The 14,772-nt window shown below is 43.4% G+C and overlaps 1 protein-coding gene across 3 annotated transcripts in view; it reads right to left on the minus strand.

Annotated features, from left to right (window-relative positions):
* CD82 (CD82 molecule) overlaps positions 1-14,633 on the minus strand; it is a 65,637-nt gene extending 51,004 nt beyond the window's left edge. The window contains exon 1 of one of the 3 annotated variants that reach the window (XM_088145751.1): positions 14,499-14,633. The gene's annotated coding sequence lies outside the window, so the exon portion shown is untranslated. Of the gene's footprint in view, positions 1-2,250; positions 2,273-13,500; positions 13,657-14,498 lie in introns of those variants that run through there. The other 2 variants (XM_007423170.4, XM_088145752.1) reach the window with 2 other exon arrangements.
* Between the last annotated feature and the right edge of the window lie 139 nt (positions 14,634-14,772).

Consider the following 14,772-nt stretch of genomic DNA (forward strand, 5'->3'; position numbering starts at 1 on the left):
ATATTTATGGTGCCTTAATTCCATGTCAGCGTTTATCAAAGTAGTATGCCCAGATAATAGTTCCGACTATTTAACTCACCAGAGGCCCCATGCAAAATATTAATGTCCAAATTAAAAGGCAAAGTCTCTGAGTTAGCACATGAAGAGAGAAAGAACATTCTCAACAGGATGTGAAAGACATCATTATTTTACTTTTGGATATATTTGGCTTGCAATATGCATTACTGCACAATTCTAAAGAAAGGGAAGATGCAGATGCAAATGCACTAAAAGAAAAAGTATAATCAAAGTGCTGATGGGGATCACTGCAAACAGGGTAAAATCAACCTTCTTGCTTAATACAGATTAGGTCTACACTTCTAATCATTTTTCAGGCACTGAGGCTTGATCTCATAACCAGAAGGATGTGTCTATGTTCAGTACAGAGCACAAACACACAATCGTTACCACTAAATTACCGAAATCTGTATGAGACAGTTACTTAATTTTTTCCTTCCTATTAAGTTGGAGAGTGAAAAAAACAATGAAATGTAACATTTGTCCCTCATCCTTAGTCTATATTGTTCTTCATTCGCCTGTTTCTCAAGTTGCATCCCCTTTCTCCTCAAAAAATTGTGTGTGATTAGTTGAGATCAGTTGCTTGATAAACATGAAAGCTGTCACCTACATTCTAGGCTACACTTTGCACTGTATCACCAGCGCAAAGTAGAAGCACGGTAGAAGCTGATGTTTCAGTTGGCCTCTGAACATAAATAATAGAAACTTGCATTCAGAAGGCTTTATTCTGGGCCTACAAGGCCTTACCATTTGCTTGTTCTTACTCTTCCTTTTTCCTCATTCACCCTGCAAGAAGGATTCTGGTGTGGGCCCAGGACATTGGCTGACTTCCATTCGCCCCTGCTCATCATTCAAGATCTATTCTCAGGGTCTGAGGGCAACAGCAAAATCAGGAAACAAGGAGGAGGAGAAACTGCAGACCACCACACATGCTGCATATTAAATGAAGGGTTCTTTTGTAGTGCCAAGAAATTTATGCAAGCGATGCTCCCTGAAACTTCTCAGGATATGGCGAGAGGAAAAAAAAAAAGCAACTGAATAGACTGGTTCCAACCTTAATTACAACAACTGCCTATCTGGTATCACACTTTTATCTGATGCTCCTAGAACAAGTAGGATCTGAATACAAGAATTAGTATAAAATTTTCTGAAGTAGAAGAATAGCTGCATATATTGTTCTAGGACAGCCCTTTCCATCAAATGTTGCCAAATGACCTTAAGAGACTGATTAGGATTCATGTCTGATGACGCCTTTTATTTTGATGAGGCTGTCCCTATAGGTTGCTTCCTCTTAATCTTGCATCTTTGAGTGTTTCAGTACATTCTTATGTCCTCTGAAGATTTCTGGCATACAAGCAGCCATCTCCTTATTCACATGAAGGAAAGATATCTCAGTTTGTGCCAACACTCTGCCACTCTTTCATCATCTGGCTGCGGAATTACAGACCATGACTAAACCGAGGGTCCAGTTACTAGACTTTCTCTAAAATGCAGATTTATATATTAATATAGCATCCTATCACTACTGAAGGACAAGCTTTAGAACCTGAGAAAACCAATACTAGGTATCACAAATGATACTGGGATATTTGTAAATGCATGCGGGAATGTTACATTACTCAATCTCTTATCTCTCCATTCGGTTTTTTTTTTTTTAATCCGCACTCAATCATTATCGATTCTGCGGCGACTGCCTGGACAAGTCCCTGCAGTTTTCAAGGCAAGGAGTTTCAGAAGTGGTTTGCCATTGCCTCCTTCCTAGAGCAGAGCCCAGCTGGCAAGCGCAGGAGGCGGGGTTTCCATTGCTTCACGTCTTTTTCAGGCGTGCACAGCTTCTGCGTTACTGGCAACTGCTCCTGTCTCCTTTGCAAGGCGCCACCAGCATTTTTCCTCCCACTGGGGTGAGAGTACCCATTTCTCTACTCATGTAAGTTTTCGAGCTGCTCTACACTAATGGGAGTCTTGTCCTGCAGAGGGGCCCTTAAAAAGCCAACCAAGGTGGAAGTTTTATCTGACACACCTTTGTGCAGGAACCTGGAGCAAACAATGAGGAGAGGGAGAGAAGCTTTGTCTATTTCATGATTGTTTGAAAAAATAGGTCTGAAAGGGGTAAGTAAAAAATCTCCTGCCCAGAATAACACTTTCAAAGTAAACTAGCACATAGCAGTAAAATTGGCAAAGCTTGGTCCTGACCTTATAATTGGAGAGCTGAGGGATTCCAACCAAGCAGGTCTGGTCTAGAATTTGAAGAGTGTGTTCTTCTGCTAGAGGTGTGAGGAAGCATTTAGAGCAATAAGTGTCAGATTTCTACATAATTTAATGTTTTTAGATTGCATGTACACTATTTCAGTCCCAGGCCTTTCAGTTCAGAGGACTGTCTTGCAGCAAAACCACCACCCTAAACTCAAGAGGTTCAACAGGTTTCTGAAATATCTGTGTGAAGACAGATGAAGGAAGCTAGATCTTCTGTGGAATCTGCAGAGGGAGGTTGGGAGGGCAGCACTGTGCCATAAGCGTTGCCCATTTTGTGCATGCATTATTATATCACATACACACTTCAAAGGGGTGGAGCTTGAGGTGCAACAACACAAGACTTTCATCATTTTGACAACAATGGGGCATTTCTGCAGATGCCTACAAAAGCTATTCTAACAAATATGGAGCAAGTAAAATAAAAGTCTGCAGCTCATAATATGATCTTAAGCCAAGTTATTGTTTAACAGCACAGTTTGCTGAGCAATCCATAATGGCCTTGTTTACACGTAATTCCATGATGTGTGGACTGATATATCATGCATAACCCAAAGCAAATGGTTTTACTGCTAAGAATTACGTGCAAAGCAGGTCACTGAGTGTGTTCATTCTACACATCTGGCTTTGGCAATAGGAAACAAACCAGAAAATAGTGTTAAGAAACATCAAACAAAGTGTGTGTGTGCCTTTGAGTCAATATTGACTCTTGGGCACTGCCTGGACAGGTCCCTGCGGTGTTTACTGTCAAAATAAAAATTATAAAATTGGGTGATTTTTTTTCTTAAGGTAATGATTTTAGATTTAGCTTTAGATTTTAAATATGTCTGAAAAGCCAAAAAGGGTGCAACCCAATCCCAAGCATTTGAGCATTTCAGTAGTCTCAGTCTGTTGGTCCAAATCAAGCTCTCCTTAGCACTATAACTTGCTGCCACTGCTGTTACTCAGCGCTCATTTGGAAAATATTTATAAGCTAGCCAAAAATCTGGGAATTATTAAATAATTAGCAGAGTAAAATTGTTTCATACTGTTCCCTTGCATGGAAAGAGAGAAATTTTGCTCAGCCAACTGTCTTTTCCACATGCATCTTTTAACAATTGCCACATGAAGTTCATTTTCTTTTTCTGCATGCTTTCTCAGCATCTCTCAAGAATATTATTTCATTTTTACTGTTGGTCCCTGCTGTCCAGTTGATAGTAGCTGGATGCAAACTAACATTGCAAGCTTTCTCTCCTCATCTACATAACTTGTTATTCCACTCATTTCTCATATAAAAACTTGCTGAATATATGCTTAGAAATTTAAATTTATTACGATCCTGGACTACAAAGCAATACCCTTCCTCAGATGAAATGACAGCTGTTTAGAGCCTTTATGTGCTCTAATTAGAAAACCCCAAATTTTACCACTGGAAAACCACAAAGACATAGCAGGTATGCATTATTAAAAATATGGAAAAATGCAGACACCTCTTTCCCCAAACACAAACACCCATGAAGATTCACAGAAGGGACAAAGAAGAAAGATATGGACGTCTATTATGTGTCAGAGTACAGCAGCTCAGGACAGCAGACTCTAATCTCTTCAGCATCCCCCCCCAAGGATTAAAAATCTGCTAATACTTGATAGAACATAGTGTCAGAATATTTGGGAAGATCAATTTTTTTCTCAATAGCTTCATATAGTTTCACAATATGTCCCGGTCAGCAACCTTTTCAAGTTGTGCTACCATCAGACGTTTAGATGTGAGCACCAACTAATTAGTTGTAGAATTAAAATAGTAAATGAGCAAATTTGTCTGCAATAACAGATCTCAAATCATGTCAACCTCTATTTCAGTTCTGGAGGCCCCATGTTAGTGGTGTCATAGGCACCATATTACCCTGTTTCACTGAGCCTATATCTCATCTCTTCCCTTGATCTTGCAAAAGCTGAGTATTGATGCATTTACAAGGGCTTGCTATCTGCATGGTGTATCAACCAGAAGTTGTGTTTTTCTGATGCTATGCTAACTCCAGGAATGCTAAGTTTTACAGAGTTGGCAGAAGTTGGCATGTGCATAAAACATTCTGACACACTGGCAATCCAAGGCTGAATCTTCTGCGTCTCCAGCTTAAAAAGGAATAGACAATAGTGGATGAATAGCATCCAGGTCCAAGACTCTGGAAAACACTGCCAAATGGAGTATACTGCACTTAAGCTGGATGTCTGCATGACAGCAGGACTTCTTCAATTCCTAGCCTCTAAATGGTCAAAGAGGTTTTTGTCATAAGCAGGTTGAAGTCATGCAGAATAGCAAGTTTCTCCAGACTGTTACCTTTTTCTAAGCTGCACCGTATCTGACTCATTGTTTACTGCAGTTTATCTGAACTATCCTCAAGGCCTCAGGCAAAATCTAGAAGGTTTTAAAAGCAGTGATGAAACATTTCGAGAAGGGAAAGACTGGGATTTTTTTCTTACTGCCCTTTCCATGTGAGGGGGGGGGGGAACCTTAGAAAAACCTGAAGTTTATGCAGGCCCTCACTTGTAACTATCAAGCTTTTAAAAAACCCTTTTCTCTAAAATGAATCATTTGTAACTTGGCATAAAACATTGTGCCATTTGGAATTTTCAACAGAATGAATTTTCCTTAAAACATTCCTCTTTCTCCTCTGTTTAAACTTCCATATCTGTAAACGCTATAGCAAGAACAATTTCTTCTACTAGAGACACCAAAGCAGCTTTCACACATTGTGTAAAACCATCATTTGCTGATACAATTGGCAGAGTCCAACATACCTTGCTAAGCCATGTTTTACAATCCACAATGACTAGATTCAAACTGCCACTAAGCCTACATCAAACAATCTATAATTGCACAACTGTGAAACCAAACTGAAGTTTATAACAGAGTGCAGAGGTGTGTCATTAGGAGCAGATGGTGCCAAGTTTACCAGTTTGTTCCACAGGCTGTCTTTTCTACAGTGCACACAATGTTTAACACAGGAACGCAAGACAAATTAAGCCCATGCAAACAACATTTTTAAGGGAGTTCAGAGGATATGAAGGGAAGGGGGGAAAATATACAGAAATGAATTACATTTTGAATTTAAACACACTTTAAATGCACAGGTCCATCTATCTCCAAACGTTTCTGCCTATCCTGTAGATCAGACAGAGTTGGCATGCTCCAAGTCCTATCAAACAAACAGTGTTCTCTTATGGGACCCAAGAAACAAACCTTCTGTGTTGTAGCATCCACCCTCTAGAATAGCATCCTCCCAGAAATCTGTAAGGCCCCTACCCTGCTTGTGTTCAAAGAGTCCTTAAAAACATGTTTTTTCCTCCAGTCAGCTCAGGTAGATGGTGGGACTCTTATGGGAATATTTATGTTAGGTTTTATGTTTTATTGCTCTGTCTGGATGTTACTGTTCTTTCTTCTTTATATGACTTTTGCATTGTTTTTAGTGTTGTATGCTACACAGAATCACTACAGAGTCCAGCAGCCTTATAAATCTGATAGCTGGGTAAATATAAAAAGCAGATTTTTAAAATGGAGGAATATATTTCATAGCTTAAAATGAATGCCCTTTAACCCAAGTTGCTGATTGAAGTCAGAGCACTGCGTGCACAGGAAATGTTTGTGAATGTTACTAGGCATAGCTCTGGCTCGTCTTCAGAGGGCACAGCACACAATAGTCACAGAAGCAGCCAAAGTCAGCTTGAGATCTGACCCTAAAGAGCTGAAATTATCTCTCATTTCGTACCTCAGATGACTTTTCCATGTAGTGGAAGTTAGATATGCCATCCCTAAAAACACAGTAATAACAGAGGCAAGAAAACAGTTGGCAGAAATCTGGAATTTTGTGAAATACCATAGGCCAGCTATTCCCAACCCCATGCTCTGAGACAACAAATATGCTGAGACAACAAATTCTCAGTCAGAATAACCAAAGTTGTCATTCCAGCCACCATGAGAACTCTAGCCTCAATGTATCTGGAGGGCCCTGCACTGGCCTTAGAGACCTCTTAAGAGTAAACATCAATGTGCTTGTCCTCTACCATCTGTACTAGAAAGATGAGCTGAATATAAAGAATTAAGGTAAACTACTTGAGATCAAAACAGAAATCTTTTGCTGAAGATGTTATGCAATGCTGCTTTTCCCCCTCATACTGGCAAGTAGTCAAAATCTTCAAACTCATAGTTTCTAACTTCAAGAAAGTTACCATGCACCTGTAGGTGAGGAAAAGATGAAATGTAATTGTGGGTGGGGTGGGTGGGGTGGAAGAAGCAGTACTATAGATTCATATGCCATGCTTAACTCATAGTTTGCATAACCAAGGTTTGTTGAATAGGCTATAGGTGGCTAGGTTCACACATTGCATTAAGTCACAAACCATGATTTACAACCACAGCAGCTGGGTTCACCTATCGCACTACCCTGAAACCAAACAAATGCTGTTTAAACCTTGCCAGTCTCTTAATCTGAACCAGCACCATTTGCAGGGTACTAAGAACATACATTTAGCATCCTCACATGTCCAGTACCCAGAACTACCGGTCTGCCAAGCTCCTACCTCCTCAATCCCTGACTGCAATTCAAGAAAAGCCATTATTGCAGTATTACCATTCCCAAAGTATTCCACTCTAAATCACTGTATCTAGCAAGGTGTGTATAACAACCCAAGCAGCAAAATCCTTAGCTGGGGATAACAGAACAGAAACTGAAGATTGGCAGGGAAAGGCTAAATGAAAGCTGACAATGAAAAGAGTACAATTCCATAACTTACTTTTCAGTGCTGGGAGGATCAGGGAGGGCTGGCTGCAATCCTTTGCCCATCTGAATTGAAATAGCGCTCAGTTGTCATAGGCAGATACAGCAATCTTGGCAAGAGGTACAAGCAGGATGCCAGTGGCTTAATAGTACTTAAGGCCCAAATGCTGCCTGTGATAAAGATACCTGCCAGAATCACCCGTGGCTTGTTCTCTTGGGCTTTAGATGTTAATTCATAGTGATGAATTAAAGGAAAACAACAAATATCCTCATAGATCTTGGGGGATAATGCAGATCCCCCACAGGTCTTGTTACAACTGACAGTAAAATGTAGATCTACATCCACGTACAGGGCACGTTGATATACCCGGTTTCCAAAATGTCCTATAGATGGCCTTGCTAGGGATGTACCTAAGATGAGAGAATATTACAGCAAATCTGTCCAGCTGCACAGCTTCACTCTTTTGCAATCTGCAACACTGGCAAGGCTAACATTTCTTTAATGTGACAGCATCCAGCACTGTGGAAAGGTTGGGGTTTTTTGGTGCCTTCGAGTCAGTTTTTACTCCTGGTGACTGCCTGGACTAGTCCCTGCAGTTTTCTTGGCAAGATTTTGGCAGTGGTTTGCCATTGTCTGCGTCCTAAGGCTGAGAGAGAGAGACTGGCCTAAGGCCACCCAGCTGGCTTTCATGCCTAAGGCAGGACTAGAACTCACAGTCTCTCGGTTTCTAGCCTGGTGCCTTAACCCCTAGACCAAACTGGCTCATGAAAGTATTAGGGATCTCTTTTCTCTATTTAGACAAAAGTCATGGTTTAAACAAACTGCAACTCAAGTCCCTCTTAGGAAGATTCTAGCTTTGGGATATTAGATCAGCTTAAGCCTGCATTTAACATAACTGCGGCATTATTTTTCATCCTTATACTATTACTTAAAAAAAAAAAAATGCAGCTGCTGTGGAGTATTCAGACTGCTGCAGTGTGTGGATCCACCTCCTCTTCTAGGTTTCATATTTTACACCAAAACTAAGAGGTTCAGCTTAGAAATGGTATTATTTGCAGTTTGTTGTACTGATTTATAACTGTTAGGTCACTACATCAAAAGCTAGTGTCTGGAGTCACTCAGTAATGGCTACATCAATGTTTATTATATGAGATAAACATTGTCATACTAACTTCAAATATTCATACTGATACAGAAAATACTACATGCATATACAATAATCAGGTATATGGTAAGACAAATTTGCCTACCATGTGTATTAAAATTAAAATTCCCTATACATCTTTATTGGCAAGATGATGCTACTATAGAAGTTGTAGCCCCAACCCAACTGGAAGGGGCCACATTGAGAAAAACTGTCCCATCATATATCTGAAATGCTCAAGAAAAACAAAGATTAATTTCTCTTGCAGATAATCCAGAGCTGCTTCTAGAGCAATTGGTTGACACGCAAGAACTGTCTCTGACTACTTTATATAGCTGTCGATAATTTGAGTGATTACGAACCAACCCCTCTGGCATGGGTCAGCTGAGAATGCTTACATTTTTATGAGTTTCTGCAGGCTAGTTTTTGCCTTGCATGTTAATGACCCTTTTGCATGTACAGTTTCAGAAAATTACTTGCTTTCCTTTGAACCTTCCAACACTGGCCTACATCCATCTATAAAACTGCAAGCCATTAGTTTCTGAAGTTTCCATTTCAGCATTATGCCTATTTGGCACACTGGTATGCCCAGCCAAGAAGCATCCAAGACTACAATAGCAACAAAACAAAAGGCAGAAAGGCTATTTTATCCAGTTCAAACCAACCCATGCTCATAGGACACAATTTAGTTCTAGCTACTATAATGTGAGACACCAAGGTAGAAGTATTTGGAACAGAAGATTTCAAATTAAAAAGCCATTGTGAAAGATTAAATGGAAGAGACAAACAACAGTTTAGTACATTCAAGAGTCACAAGAGAAAAAAACTCATGCATGGTGTAATGTAACCACGCGTGGTGGTCAGAATCTATAGGGAAATAAGACCGTTTCTACTGAAGCATGTAAAATTCTAGGCAAGGATGCTTTACTTCTTTCAAGCCACAATCCTCCATATTAAATTTTGATAGCATTCCCACCTATCATCCAGATTGTTGTTATTTATTAGATTTATATCCCACCTTTCTCCAGGATTTCAAGGCAGTCTATGCAGGCCTTTCCTTTCATTTTATCCCAACAACAACCCTGTGAGGTAAATTGGCTTGAGGAACAGCGACAGGGCCAAAGTCACCCTATGAGCTTCCATAGTTGAGAGTGAACTTGAACCAGGGCTTCCTTGGCTGACTTGTGTTCTACAAAGAGAACAGGATGAGAAATAGCAGATTTTAGAGAAGGGGTGGGCAGTGGTTATATTTTAGGAACTAAATCCTAAAGTATTTCTAGCCCATTTTTCTATTAGCAAACACTTCAATTTTATCTCAAATTCTAAACATGAAAACAAGTTCTTCTCCTATGCAGCTTGAAAAAGATCCCCAACCACATCAACACAATGACATCCTTTTTTAAGCTATAGCTTACATAGGACTGTAATCCATCAAACACCTAATGACCAACATTCTGTTCAAGCTGAATCAGGAGAAGAACCATATTTGACTACCCAATGTACTAGGTCATATAGTCATTTGCCCAAATTAACAGTTTCACTTGATTGGTTTGATTTTTCAACTTGAACAAGACATAAACTGAGAAGCTGCCTTTGACAGAAGTTGGGACTTCACAAACAATAAGAAGTCGTTGTGATAAATTATGACATAGCAGAGTTGGCATAACCATAACACAGCTCTGTCCTAGAGATCGGCCAGAATAGTGTTGCTGTTGTATTCCAGTTGACTAAGAGGCCTTAACAAGTCTCTATTTATGAGACCCAATTTTGGGGATCCTAACAAAGCTCCAGTTTCTTCATACCTCCAAATTACAAATGGCACACAAACCTAGGCCAAAGATTACTACAGAGGCTCATGCTCATTAGGGCACATCATTAGCAAAACATGGTTGTCAGACAAATTCAATCTATCACCGTGCCAAGGAGCCCCACTAGTGAGACAGGCCTGGAAGAGAAGGCAGGGAGAGATGACCAGGGATGCCAGTCTCAACATACATCTTCTGTGTCCCACCTAAGCTTTTTTAATCTCCTCCCCTCAAAAAACCACCTTGAACTAGGTCCATCTTAGAGGCAAACTAAAGCTTGCAGAGACTACAGTAGAACAGTTTCAAGGCCAGGCTGTTTTGCTCATCTTTCCTCTTTAATTGATTACATACAATGCCTCCCCCCAACCTAAAATGATGGTTTCAGGGATTATTTTCCCTCCCTCCAAAAATCCTCAGTCTCCCAACAGCCAGCTGTTATGGTAATTATGTCCAATGAACTTCCAGTCCTGATACCAGTACCAACAGCCTTCAATCTGAATACTGACTGCATTTACCAACTCTACAGCATGATTACCCACTCTCTCCACACACACACACTCCTGAAGGCCCAACCACACAGGACAATAAACAATTGAGTAGGTGTGCTTATCACTTTTATTCTGAAGGAAAAACAGGCAGCTGGGGAGATTATCTATTGCAAGTGTTACTCCTCTCTCCCCCACAAAACATGGAGGCTGAAAAAGGAGCAAGAGAGAGACCTTTCATCAGACCCTGGAATTTCCCCTCCTCAGCCAGTTTTCCTTCTCTGAGTTCCTCTAGTTTTCTGAAGTGATCAAGCAAAGAAAGCAAATAAACAGATGACCACTAGATGGCAACAAATAGCTTCCAGCATCAACCGAATCAAAATTGTTTAGAACTTTGCAGGCCCAATATGGCAGCCCTGGTGTAGAGCCAAGGGGCAAACAGCCTCCTTTGTGCACTTCATTTGCTCTGTTCTGGACAGTGTAGCAAAAAGATTTGGTCCCCCACATTCATTTTCTCCTTTATTAACTCTTACTCCAAATGCCTAGAGCTTCCCACCATCTGGCAACTGTTTTTTCACATTATGTTAAACCATGCTTTATTTTAACCTTACTGCATTGAACATAAAGTAATGACCTGATTCACACATAAACCATGATTTGCCAATGATAATGACTGTTATATCACACAGTGCCAGAATCAAACCACATTGGTGCACCTGTCCAAAAAAAAAAATAGCCAAAATAATCCAATCTTAGTATCTGGCAGGGTTCACACACTGTATGAAGCCATAATGAGATTGTTTGCTTTTGCGTTAGTTTATCAACTACTATAGTTCAGAAATCTTGGTCTTTGGTTTACCAGTTGGAAACTGCAGCTGAGTCAAACAGCCCTGGTTTAGCATCGGTCAGCTGAGCAGGCAACACAACACAAATGGCTGGCCAGTAAAGAAACAGCCACTTTCTCACTGGTAGCCTCACCCAGGCAAGACAGCGGTGGGGGTTCTGCCCAGTGGTCCAAATCTTTCCTACTGTATTACCCAAAGTGATAGGGCAATGAAGAAGAGACAACAGCTGCTCCTTCCAAAAACAACTGTCGCCTCTATACAATTGCTCAGTCTTTGTGACGTTCTTCCCCGCCCCCCCAGAGCAGGACTGGGGAAACAGTAGTAACAATGTTCACCAACTGCTTACCTCACTTGCCCTCTCCCCTCTGCCATGAACCACAGCTTCCCCAACGCGGTGCTTTCCAGGTGTGCTGTACTACAGCTCCCATCACCCCTGTTGAGTGATGTGTGCTAGCATCTGACACACTGAAGGTCACCAACTTGGGGAAAGCTGGAATATTTGCATGCTCAGTCCTCTTTAGGCAAGGCAGCAAAAAGGAAGAGGCTTGGTGGAAAATAAGGGGGAGGAAGTAATAGGTGGCTTACTTGCCCAGTCTCCCTCAGTGGTACAGGGAGCAACTGAGCAATAAGCTGCTGCTACTACCTGGTGACTCATCTTCTCAACAGATAATAGGAAAGGCTCAGCACACCTTTCTGAGAGGCCAGACAGCTACTTCTGTGGTGACCTAACCTCTACAATGCCCTGCCCAGAGAAGGATAAGCAGGATGAGGTGGCTACAGCAGAATTGTGGGCCCCGTCCTTCATCCTGGGATGCCTCAGAGAGTGAGCAAGCAAACACCACTATTGTTTGCCTCCCTCCTTGCTCAGCCCAGGAGTAGAGAGAGAAGCCTGGGAATTTCCAGCCTGCAGCAGAGGGAACCTCCCTGCCCTTGTCAGCCTTTTCAACCAGCACCAGAAAGGAGCACCTTGTTCTTTATGACTGGTTTGCCTCTCACTCCCAATCAGCTGTTTTCTCTTCAGAGGAAGGTGTGAAGCTCAAAGGCCTGTTTAACAACACGACAGCCTCAAAACTGGCTTGCTTGCTTTTTGTTCAACACTGGAGAAAGCAACAAGCCAACCCCTTGGCTTGAGCAAGCAGCCAGCTGGCAATATGCTGGACTTCAGCCTTCATGCTCAAATGGCACAGGGTGTGTGTGCATGAGCTTTTCAGGGAAAGCTGTTCTGACAGCCACTGAACCCACCACCTTCTTACACCTCCAGTAACAGCCAGACAGCTTCCAAAGGCTATTGCTGGTCAAGGAAGAGGATTTACAGGAATCCACCAGCTGCCACGTGCGAGGGAGGGAGTTCCTACCAGCCCTTCTTCAAGCCAGGGGCATTCACCTGGAAAACCCCTTCCCTAGCAGAACCATTTCCCAGCAATACCCCCGATGCCCGGAACAGTCTTCACCTACTCAGCTGCTTGTCTATTGTCCAGAAGCAGAAGGAACAGGGCCAAAACGACACAGCCTCAAAACTATTCGAGCGGGGGGGGGGGGCTTTTCTCTTCCTTCCCCCCACCCCGTTCCTTCTTTCCCTGAAGCGGCAGTCCACTATCCGACCAAAGAGGAGGAATATATAAATGACCCGGCCTCGGGTTTTCGGGAATGTGCAAAAAAATGGGTGAGAGAAGAGGCCCTCCGATTTTCTGTCAGTGGTCAAGCTGGCTCTCCGAAGTGGAGACGTGGCCCCGCTCCCCCGCTCCCCCTCCTCTCTCATCCCCAGCCCCTTCGAAGCATAAATTATTGCCCCACACGATCTTCGGATGCCTTCAGCGAGCAGCAAAAACCCTGTAAAAAAAACTCGACTCAGAAAAAAAAGACCCACCGTCATGTGAGAATGCTCAGACACGAGAGCGATCTGCTCGAAAACAGTGTGTCTGCGTGTATCGTTTGGTTTTAACAGAGGGAGGACGCACGGAAAGGGCAACGCGACGAGTTGTGTCCCGATTAATAAAGATCATTAAGAGGAAACCGGAGGGAAGACGCTCCCTCGGTCCAGATCAGCCCCCACAAGGAAGCAGCGGCCAGCAAGGGCAGTCGAGCCCCCCTTCGCGGACCCCGTCCCTCCCCTAACGCCCTCCCCGCTCCCAAGCCACGAAGCCCCGCAATCGCGTTACCTGCTACAGAAGCCCCGCCGTGCAACGAAGCGCCTGCCTAGCCTCGCGGGCTCGGAAAATAACGCGAGTCGAGGTGGCTTCGGCTCCGCTTGGCTGCGTTTGTCAGCCCCAGCTGCTTTCAGTCCCGCTCGGGAGGAGGCGGCGGCGGCAGCAGCAACGGCCAACCTCTGGGGCAGCCCAGAGACGCCTTCTGCGCTTAACCCTTGCCTGTCCGAAAGCACAGGCAGCCAGCCACTCCGCTCGGAACCTGGAGACCAGGGAGGGAGGTGCAAATACGCCGTATACTTTCACGATGACTTTAAATGCTGCCGATCGGGTGTTCACAGATACCGCAGGGACCTCTGTCCGCCCCCGCTGTTTTGCCCTCTTCCTTTTATCAATCAGGTTTTTCCAGTATTTGCTAGCAGCTGTGTTTTTGCTTCTCCCGCTAGGTGTCTACAGGAAAAGTGTGACCCCTCACCCGTGCATATTTCGGGGTAATCGTATTGCTCCAAACGCGCTACCGGCCTTGTTCACACCTTGCGCTAAACTACGCTATGCCGAATAAACCATGATTAGCTAGATGGCACTCTGCATTCATGAATTTCCAGGGTTAAGAACCAAATTCACCGCCACTAAGCCAAACCAAGCAAACCACACTGGCTTAGCAAAACCAGGGACTGTCTTCTCGGACAACCAGGAGTCACGGCCACAGGGCGTGGGGAACGGGGACGGGGGGAGGGTAATCCAGGCACCTAGGGTTATACAAGTTTCCCAGTCAGGTGGAAGCGTCTCTGCAGGTGTAGCCTCCGAAGCTAGAAGGACTCTCTTATCTTCCGCGGTGTAGACGGCGGCCCAGCGCGCTGAGATCTTTGGGCATTTATTTAATTTTCTCAGGAATGGAAGACTTCAGGATTTCAATTAATAGATACATAGATCGGCTGGCTATTCAGAAGGAATTAAGCGAATTTCCATACGGGTCACTGCCTGGCGTCCGCCTGTCCCTCGATTATACGCACCTTTGGTTAATATCCTGAGCGTTGCCTCTAGGCAGAGACGCAAACCATTAAGAGACACCCTTTGCATGGAGAGTTGGGCACGCAGGCATGTCAACGAGGGTGTGCGTGGATGGCTTGGCACCGGAATGCCTGAAAGGATCGGTGTGAAAAAAGTCACGCAGCCTCCGGCGCCTACAGCCTGTAGCTGTCGGTGGCCCATGCCAGGGGGGAATTCTGGGAATCGTAGTGCTGGCGCTGTGGAGGACATCGGCTTGCGGGGAGACTGTTGAATGTT

Source organism: Python bivittatus, unplaced genomic scaffold (genome assembly GCF_059951505.1).
Source record: "Python bivittatus isolate LINGU-HERP-01145 unplaced genomic scaffold, Pbiv_v1 ctg000480_np1212, whole genome shotgun sequence".
Taxonomy (NCBI): domain Eukaryota; kingdom Metazoa; phylum Chordata; class Lepidosauria; order Squamata; family Pythonidae; genus Python; species Python bivittatus.